The sequence below is a fragment of the Scyliorhinus torazame genome, chromosome 19 (assembly GCF_047496885.1).
Source record: "Scyliorhinus torazame isolate Kashiwa2021f chromosome 19, sScyTor2.1, whole genome shotgun sequence".
Classification (NCBI taxonomy): domain Eukaryota; kingdom Metazoa; phylum Chordata; class Chondrichthyes; order Carcharhiniformes; family Scyliorhinidae; genus Scyliorhinus; species Scyliorhinus torazame.
Window position 1 is genome coordinate 34,452,866 of NC_092725.1, and position 10,434 is coordinate 34,463,299.

Consider the following 10,434-nt stretch of genomic DNA (forward strand, 5'->3'; position numbering starts at 1 on the left):
GCAGGCTCGAGGGGCCAGATGACCTACTCCTGCTCCTAGTTCTTATGTTCTTATGTATGGGTATCGGTAAGACTTGAGATGCTGAAATAAAATGAAGAAAATACGAAGTTGATCAGAGACTGAACCTTTCTTAATGGAACACCGCCCCCAGAAATGAAAGAAACCATCAACTTCAAAGATGGTTTCATTTTTCACCTTCTAACTTCTAACACTTGACATGAAACATGGTTAGTTTAGGAGTAAATCATTTTTAATCAACCGTGTACCATCCAGAATCGCAGGGTGCGTTAAAACGCTGGCATCAGACGTTAAAGGCAATGTTGAGGGCTTATTGTCAAGATTAGTGGCCTGGACGGTAGCACAAGATTCGCCCATATTTCCTCTTCAAGAATTGACCCTCTCACGCTTCACTCCGTTCCTTGCTGCGCATCTGCTCTTTTGACTGACCTTCCACTGTCTGTTTGCAGTCACATAGTATCAAACACTTCTTGGTTCCACGCAACTCATTGCAGATATCATTGGTTAATCTAAAAGTTCACTCCGAATTCCAAAATTAGTTATTAATCACTTTTTCAAATTATTTTATTCAATATGGAAATGGATGTGAAGTCCAACATTTGTTTCCATTCAATAAATCTGCACAACTGTATATTTAAGAGATAACCGCATTGCTCTGGGATAGAATTCATATGGAGGCCACTCGAGGGAAAGATGACCGTTTTCCTTCTCCTCACTGCGAATTAGTATGTGTTGCTATAATCACTAATATTATATTTGTCCCAATAACTGGAATTGAATTCCATATATATTTATTTAATTAATTGAAGTTCACCTTATGAATTTGAATCTATGTTATCCGATTATTTTATTTTGCCCTTAAATCACCAGTCGTGTGAGATTACCAATACGCCACCTGTCGTATTCGAAGCCTCCGAGTCTGCAATTTGATCTCCAATAGGACTGAACCATCCATGAGTGTGTTGCTTGTTTTCGAGAAGTAAATCCGTGAACATTTCTGATGTTCGGTTTCTCAGAGATTATAAGCCATTACTAATTCTACACGGACATTGTCATAAGTCACAAAGGAACGTAATGACGATTTTAGGCAATTAATAATTCAAAATACGTTGAAAACAATCTGAACGTCCTGGAACCTCACACAGCCTGTGATAAATAGTGATTGTTTCAAGTTGCTTACAATCATGAGCCTTGACATTAAATGGTTTGTTTTCTGCACAGATTCCGGTATATATGTTGCCTATCTCCAGTATTTTCTAGTTACTTTAGATTTTTAGCATCCTAAGTCCGTTAACATTGTTCTTACAACATTCGTTCCAAAATAATCAGTTCCTCCGGATATTTTCCATTCATTCCTTATTGAGGCATATACTACCAATACAAAACTATTACGTTTTCTCACAACCTCCGCCCGCGGTCTGTGCTGACAGTTTGCAGGTGATCGGATTGTGCTTTGCTGTTTGAACTTCCCAACAAATCATACAGATTTCTGCTTTCACTGACATCGAACTCGAATTTAGGAGAGGGATTTGATTTAAAATAAAATAGGCAATTTGAAATATTTTCTTAAAGATGAAGCATTGTTGAGAATATGTTAGGTGGTCGCGCAGCGAAACACCATTGAATTTCTGGATACATTTTTAACCAGTCGGTCAGCAAAGTCTAATTTTGATCAACCTAAATCCGTACGTGTCAGTCAAACGCCCGATTCTCGGATAGAGCCTGCACGAAGAGATATGTTTGAAGGCTCAATGGCTGAAGAAGTATATGTGGAGAGAGAACAACGTTTTGTTTTCCTTCTGTGACAGTCGCCGCCTGCACAGCCGTTTGTTTGCCAAAATCTAATTGCCGTTCGCGCAACGATTTTCTGTCAGAGAAATGTTGAGATTCAAGCTGATTACATGCCACCTATAAGCCCATGCATCGCCGGATCTGTTGGTCGTTATCATGAATGTTACTTTATACTGTTGTTGATTTTTATTTCCTGGCAAATGTTTTGTTCGGGACCTCTGTGTTTCCTTTCACTATGCCCTTTTGTATGCAGCCACGGACATTTCCGACTGCAGAACCGTTGCTCACTTTATTCTCATTTGCTCCCAAGAGCTGAGGACCAGAAACTGCACGAAGAAACTGGTAGGAGGGGTTACAATAACTGTGCGCCTGCCCATCTGTAGCAAAATAAAACATCCCCTTCTGTATTTTATTTGATCCCTTCATCATGGTTGCGAATATACCCAATTATAGTGCCAGACAATAATATCATGCTGTTTCACTGAGTTCGTGCACAAACACATTTATTTATTCTGTGATACAAAGCCAATTCAGAGAGGAGATGGAGAATGGGCGGAAGTGCCATGTGAGGTTATTAGTTACTTTAGTGAAACAATGGTGACGGCAGTAGAATTCTTCCAGTGAATTTTAATTACATGTTATGACCACATAGGTGTGCTTTCTTTTTCTCTCGCTCTGTCTCACTCTGCTCTAGCAATTATATAATCAATGTGTTATAAAAACTGGGTTTTATTGCGCAGAAATCCATGAACAGAAAAAAAGAACTGGCAAATCTAGACTGCATATATTTGTATTGCTTGGATTACCTTCTTTTTCTGGATAAAACCTGATACAACTGAAAAGTCTGAGATCACGCTGATTGTGGAATGGGTGTATAATTAGATCCTGCAGCGAAACGCAGTCGACTGCACTGGGATGGGAGGCCAGCCCCTTGGTAATATCTTGTTAGTGCAATGCCTGTTGAACTACAAACTGATCTTTAAACTTAAGTGCCTTCACCGTTGATTTATTTAACAATTATTTCATCATCCTCACTGTAGAATATTATAGAAGAATCCCTAATTAATTTCCAGATGCTCGCGTCATAATCAGGTGGCTTTGAATGCTATTGGGTGCTGCATAGACTCCCCTCAGCACTGGAATGAGCAGCAGTGAGCGTCATGCGCAGTTTTTAATGAACGGGAGCACACCCGGCATCAGCACCTCTGCACGTTTGTCTGTGGAGAGTGCAGTTTATGAATAAGGTTCCAGCTGGAGCTGTATCCTTTACTACATGCCGGTGTTGCTATCAAAGGCAGTGGCGATATCTTTTGCAGTGGCCCTGAAGAAAGTCCTTGTAATCTGCCTCTTTCAATTGCCGCAGTCTGTTGTGTTCTGGGTTCACCCACTATGCTCTTCGGCCTGGACCTACGGGATTCCGACATTGAAGGAACATCGCTTACCGGCCTAACACAGATGTGCTTCCAGAGAATGTAGGAACATTTGTATTCCTTCTCCTTCGAAATGCTAGAGGTTACGTTTTTGGAAGAGGCATAAAGGTACATCTTGTAGGTGGCACATGCTGATGACATTGTTTATTGGTATAAGGAGGGAGTTTGAAGGAATTGGATGGGGTTTCAATCAATCGTTCTGCTTGTTCCCAGAGGTTGCTGAGTCAGTAATTGTGTTCCTCGCCTCAGAGGCTTCTAAATGTTCCTGTGGGAAAATAATTCATATGTCTCATGCAGTTATCTTGCAAGTCAATGAGAAACCCTGGATGTGGCCTCGTCGGTTTTCAGCGATGATCTTTTCAATTAATTCAAAAGGAAGATGAAGAATATTTCTTGCTAGAGATGATCATTACCTAACACTTGTCTAATACAAATTTGAATACCAAAAGTTCAACTGAAGGAAAGTTTTCAGGACGTTTTGCAAATGAGCAAACACTGCTTCAGTAACTGAGGATTTAAAAATATTTCTGAACAGGGTACAATCATCAGAATGGACGATTCACCTCTCCAGATTCCAACTGAATGTTTCTTGGCCCGTTGTCTCTGAAGGGCTGGCTTTAGTCATCTGTCCCCTATATCTACGTTTATCACATGTATCGATGTCTGCGAGTTCCTGATGCTCGTTAAAAAAACACTAGGATTCCTGAAAAGAGCAGCAAATTGCACATCTACCATCTCTATGGTTTCATTCCTAAAATTATGTTAAGTTCTGCCTGCACTTTTGCAGGACTCTTAGCGTGCTGGCTGAAAAAAGCTCTCCTGGATACACTTTGTGAATTCCGCTTCTTCTCAGCCTTTCACATTTCGACTATCGCAATATATGTTGGAAAGCAGAAAGCCTCTACAATTATGGTCCCATTAATGTTATACTTCGCTGAGATTTGACTCTGTGTGGGGACCAAGTGCACCATTCCACCAACGCAATTATTCCCTTTTTTTGTTTTTATGGTTCACCCACATGTCTTCAGTTGAGGAGCATGCTGGGGTACCGTCCATCGCCACTGCAGCAATTCACACTGAATCATAATTGCGACACCACTCCTCGTTTACACCCCTATCTCCTCCAAGCCACCACTCCCTCGATCCGCCGCCCCCCTCCGCGTTGCCTGAAAATGGTATACACGGAATAATGAGCTATCAATACTGCCGTTCACTCAACCATGCATCTGTGATAGCAATAATTTCATTCAGTAATGTGTTAATCACAACTATCAGTTCTACTGCCTTGCCGCAAGACGTCTTGCATTCAGATAACTGCCACCGAGCCTTGCTTTTTTCAATCGTGTGTTTCCATGGCTTTCTTTGCCCATCCTTCCAGACTGATTTTATTTTTTGTATAACTGACTGTGCATCACCCTCTACTGTACGGTCAATATGTTAGCCATTCCCCTGCCAAATTATTTAAATCCGAAACCTCCAACAGCACTCCCCGCACGAATCTTGGTCATAGTCGGTTCAGATTCCCCAAAAACGACCCAGTGATGCAAGAATCTAAAATTATCCTCCTGCATGTTGCTTCTCGATGTTATCTTGCGTTAAGTGTATACCATGTTCTCAATGAACTCAATAACCTCGCCTCATCGCTGTCCTTGTCATCACCTCCAGTCCAAAAACCTTCCAGTTATTTCTCTCTTCAAATTCTTGCCATCAACTCATTTTCACAATTCAGCTGATTCACTATTGACCACCATGCCTTAAGCGATCTTGGAGCTGCAAAATGTAAATGTGGCCCTGTTTTCCTGAAGCTTCAAATCCCTATTATGGGCCACGGTTTAGAGAACACCAAAGCATGTCCTGGAGTTCACCTGACCCACAACTTTGAATAGAGTTTGGTTATGGGAAGTGCAAGGGAACACTTTACAGGTGTGATGCAACAGAGATCAAAAGTGTTTTCTTCAACAAAACAATGTTTTTTCTATGAATCCGGTTAACATTTTATAAACAGTAATCATCTTGCAAACTACCAACACTGATAACTCCCAAGAAAGATACAGCACTCTAGTTACTTTCCTCACAACAGGGCAGCACGGTAGCATGGTGGTTAGCACAATTGCTTCACAGCTGCAGAGTCCCAGGTTCGATTCCCGGCTTGGGTCATTGTCTGTGCGGAGTCTGCACGTTCTCCACGTCTGTGCGTAGGTTTCCTCCGGGTGCTCCGGTTTCCTCCCACAGTCCAAAGATGTGCGGTTAGGTGGATTGGCCATGATAAATTACCCTTAGTGTCCAAAATTGCCCTTAGTGTTGGGTGGGGTTACTGGGTAATTGGGTTAGGGTGGAGGTGTGGACTTGGGTAGGGTGCTCTTTCCAAAAGCCGGTGCAGACTCGATGGGGCGAATGGCCTCCTTCTGCACTGTTAATTCTATCTAATATCTATGTAATATCCATGAGCCAAAACACGTTTTAACAATGACAGTAGGTTTGAATTCTCTCCAGAAACAGGGATAACTTTGAAATCATAAAGTGATCTGGAGACAGTCCTTAGATTGCAGAGAGAGAGAGCAATACACATCTGCTTGGCTTAAATGCACATCTGCTTGGCTCCAACTGAAACCGAAACTAAAACACAATGCCAAAAAGAGCTTTCAGCTCAAACCGAAAGTAAAAAGCAGAATCACATTCCAGCTGCACCCACACAATTACATCACTGCAGCCATTTGATAAAACACACTTTTCTAAAAGGGACTCCCACATAACACCTTTTTCAATATTTCGAGAAACAGATCCGAATCCGAAATGAGTCACGGGAAAAAACGGTGACCAATGCAGCCAATTTATTCAATCTAAGGCAGCACTGGCATCATCCGCCCGCCGCAATAAAATGATTTAATGTTCTCTCCTGTATACCTGGCATGAGGGCTTCGCTGTTGGTGTCTAGTCACATGTTGGCCAGATCAACTAAGGATAGCAGACTGCTTTCCCTAAAGGATGTTCGTCATGTAGATGGGTTTTTACGACGCCGGTTACGTATTCATCATTAGAATTTTAAATCCAGATTTTGAACAAGTCATATTTCATCATCCTGCCTGGTTCGACACGAACGAATGTCTCCAGAGAATGTGTCTGAATCGCTGGATTACTGACCCAGCCACGTTATCCGGACGACAGCCCTTGCCGTTTGGATCACTTATACCTGCAGCAGGTATGGCCCCAGAGGCACAAACTGGAGACCTCAGGATGATTTGGTCCGCATTGCTTCACTTGACATTTCCCACCATTGGCCTTGCATGCGAAGATGTTTTCTGAAATTCAGAGAGGAAGAATTTATATATCTGCATTACTGAATGGGTGTGCAGAGGGAAACATCAGGACTTTCGCAAGCCGTGTCTGTCGGTGTTAGTCGCATGTGGTGAACGTGGAATTACATATATTACATTTCTCCCACCATGTCCATCCACTTTGATCTTAAGTCTATCTAAACTGATCACCTGAACCATTCCATCTCGTAGGGAGTTACAAATTCTCACTGACCTAAAAGGCAATAGATTTCTGATGTCTTACATGTGTCGTTTATTACTGACTCTTACACTGCTGCCTCGGAGATATGTTCTTTCCATCACAGGTGAGAACATCATCCCTTCACCTGCCGCGCAAATCATTTCTTATCTTTGACAAAAAAAACCTGAGTGCACCTTTAATCAGCTATTGCGCTCAAGGCTCTTTCCAGGAGCGGTGTCAAACTGAATCAATCATCTGTCCACATAAGAGCGACTGGCACAGGTAACAAAAATATTTGGTTACCATTCTCGGGTTGAGGCAATAGCTTAATGCAAAAAAGCGATGAGGGGAGGAGGGGTTGGTTCGGGCATTTTGAGGGAATTCCAGGATTCATATGCCAGGCAGCGCCAGTGTTGGAGCAACGGATGTTCAAGAGGCCAGAACTGGAGGGGCTGCGGAGGACAGTCGTGTACCAGCCGGAGAAATCAGAACGAGGAAGCAGAATCCCTGTGAGGGATTTTAAAACAGGGCTGGTAGCTTTAAATCAAACTGCCAGGTTAGCAGAAAGTGGCATGTTACAATGGGCACAGTCTTTGAAGGAGGTTGGTTTATGTAGGGACACGGGGAGGCAGAGTTTCTACTTTTGGAAATGTCTCAGTTTATGAGTGGCAGAATGTGGTACACCTGTCTTGGCTACATTTCGATAACATTTACACAAATGTGTGGATGGGAATTTCAACAGCAGACGTTCTAAGACGTGATTCGGCTGATCCCAATAAAGTAGATTGAGGGGAATTTTACAATTATGCAGACCTGTGAATGAATCACAAGCGCAAAAGCGGGTGTTGATCCAGCACAGCTAGTCTTTGCCAACATGACAGACCTTGCTCGCTAGGGAATGACGTTTGGTGTGGAGATTGAAAAATTATGTATTGCAAATGATGTAAGTATATTATATTTGAAGCAAATCATGATGAGCTGAATATCGAATCCTCAGTCTCGACATTGACAGTAGCATTAAGGATTCCACAAATCGTGTGGAAACTCGTGTTATGTTTATGGTTGATTTTACCGAGGCATTATTCATAGATCATAGAATTTACACTGCAGAAGGCCATTCGGCCCATCGAGTTTGCACCAAAACTTGGGATGAAAACCGAAGCCAACGCCTCCACCCTGTGCCTGTAACCCAGTAACCCCACCTAAGGACAATTTCTCATGGCCAATCCACCTAACCTGCACATCTCTAGACTGGAAAAGGAAACCAGAGCACCCGGAGGAAACCCACGCAGACACGGGAAGATCATGCAGACTCCGCACAGATAGTGACCCAAGCTGGGAATTTAAACTGGGACCTTGGAGCTGTGAAGCAATTTTGCTAACCACTGTGCTACCGTGCTGCCCGTATTGAGGAGGTGACAAAGATGATTGATGAGTGGAGGGCGGCGGATGTTGTTTACATTTATTGCAGTTGAGAAATGGGATACAGCCAAGGGAGAATCTCTGGAGTACACCAAATATACTGTGGATATACTTTGGATACATGCAGATCCTGTCAAGATTCGATATTTTTCAATATATGCAAAATCAGATTGAGAGGCTTTTAAGAAGAAAAATACTTCAAAATTATAGAATCAAGATGCGTTGCTGGAGTCGGGATTTCGGTCAGAAATTATTACTTTTTATGTTGACATATTCCTGACAGGTTTTTCCGCTTCCTATAATTATTTCAGTAGATAGGAAACCGACCGATCTACTCACCCACAGAATCAAAACTGAACTGGCGCTTTCTGGATGTAATTCGATGTGCCAACACAATGACTCCAAGGAGCAGGAACGGTGCTTTTCTCATCTTCCACAAAGCCCCTCAGAGACTCAGTGAGGTTGATGGGCTGCTTAAGCTCTTTATATAAACTCAGAGACTATTATGTAGTTATTAATCAGACTGCAACTGTGTGGACTGGCTCCACCCAGAACTTGTTCAAAGTTTCAGACCAATAAACGTTATGTTTTGTAACCGGAGTCAATAATTAAATGTGTCTCATGAGAACGTAGTGTTTTATTACTCGCCAGAGGGGTCAGTCTAAGTAATGTTTCAACTAAATAGAAAAGCGTATTTTATATAATTGCAATAAGTACTAAGAAGCAGAAAATGCCATCCAGCCATTATTTCCATAATATTTGTGCGAACGAGCGAACTAGGTATAATCATTTTTTGACGTTTACAAACAAATGTCCCTGCACTTCAGTGCTGTCAATCATACTTTATAGTTTCTTGAATATGCTTTCAGACAGTGCATTCAACATCATGACAATTCCCTGCATAAAGTGGCCTTATCCACATCTTCCATCGAAGTCAGTTTACACTTTCTCCAATTACTTTCACCGTATTTGTGCTGATCACATGTGTCCCAGCCTGGGAGACACTCCATAGCCATTATTGTATATAGACCTTTCCAGGGAAAAAGTTTCCCTTGATCAACATTTCTAAAACAGTTTATCTGTTATCTCTTCAGTGGGACCTCGATGTTGATCCCATCTCTCAAAGGTGTCAACTGACTTAACGGACAAAGGTTCAAAAACTACTGTCGCACACAAGTAACCTTTATTCATAAACATAGTAGTTGCACAAGGAAGGATGCAAATATCTCTTATCGTTTTCTTTGTTTAACGTACTACTCTACTTAACACTGGTCTATGATAGGTTACAATATTCACGACATAGACAGAGATATTAACCTTGCGTGATGAACTGTCTAGGTTCACTTCGCTGGACTTGTCCTCTCCAAGTTCTGAACTCAAAGTCTCGACGCTTCATCCTGGGCTGCCGATGTAGAAACTCTGGATTTCTCACCATGATACTGTTCTGCTAGTACTTCAAAATACTGACGATGCTGCTCTGGTCGTAGACCTCCCTGATGTTGGGATCATCCGCCCAAAGGTCCCGATAGCACAACAGATATGCTCCATTGTTTTTTAACAGTAGTATCAGGCCACAAACGTCAAATGACCCTCATGCCAATACACAGTGGGCAATCCAGTCTCCTTTCTGTTTTTTTTCCCAACAGTAGACTGAACTGCAGTTTCAGCTTTTATAGTTCTGATTCTTGCAAGGTTCGTTATTCTTTCCATCATGCTTTGAGGGACAATTGCTGTTTGCTATGCATCTCCATCGCGCTTTTTAAACCACCAGGCAGTAGTACATTTCGATCATCAAGATATACATGGCCATCTCATCTAACACAGGCAAGCACCCCAGTCCCGGTTGTGCTCCTATCCTCACACACACAAGGCCATGGCTGTCGTTATATATGGAAACTGTGAGAGAAGTCCCTGAGCGACTAAATCTAAATTTCTTAGGCAGGGTTAACTATAACATGCATCATATTTATTTGTGCAGCTATCATATTCATATTCATTTGGGATGACATGATCTTTCATGTCATTAATAGTGCCCATCATTCTCTCTTGTTCCCGCGCATGCAATTTAATTTCCATTTTCTTTTCCATCTTAATTCTTCAAGGTTTAAGCCGAATCAAAGTAAACATTTGCTACATTATCCTGATAATCATTACAGTGATATAATGTGAGAAATAATTCTCATCCGATGAAGAATCTGTCCATTTGTATTCCAGTTCCAAATATCATCCCACCAACGCATTTCGTTAATTGCCTCTCCGTTTTGCTCAGTCTCTGGCT

General features: G+C 42.0%; 1 long non-coding RNA gene across 1 annotated transcript; it reads right to left on the reverse strand.

Moving 5' to 3' along the window:
- Positions 1-228: 228 nt before the first annotated feature.
- Positions 229-8,594, reverse strand: LOC140396078 (uncharacterized). Its single transcript, XR_011936440.1, has 2 exons — positions 8,496-8,594; positions 229-6,538 (listed from the first exon to the last, which is right to left on the reverse strand). It is a non-coding gene; the product is annotated as an uncharacterized lncRNA (long non-coding RNA).
- Positions 8,595-10,434: the final 1,840 nt, after the last annotated feature.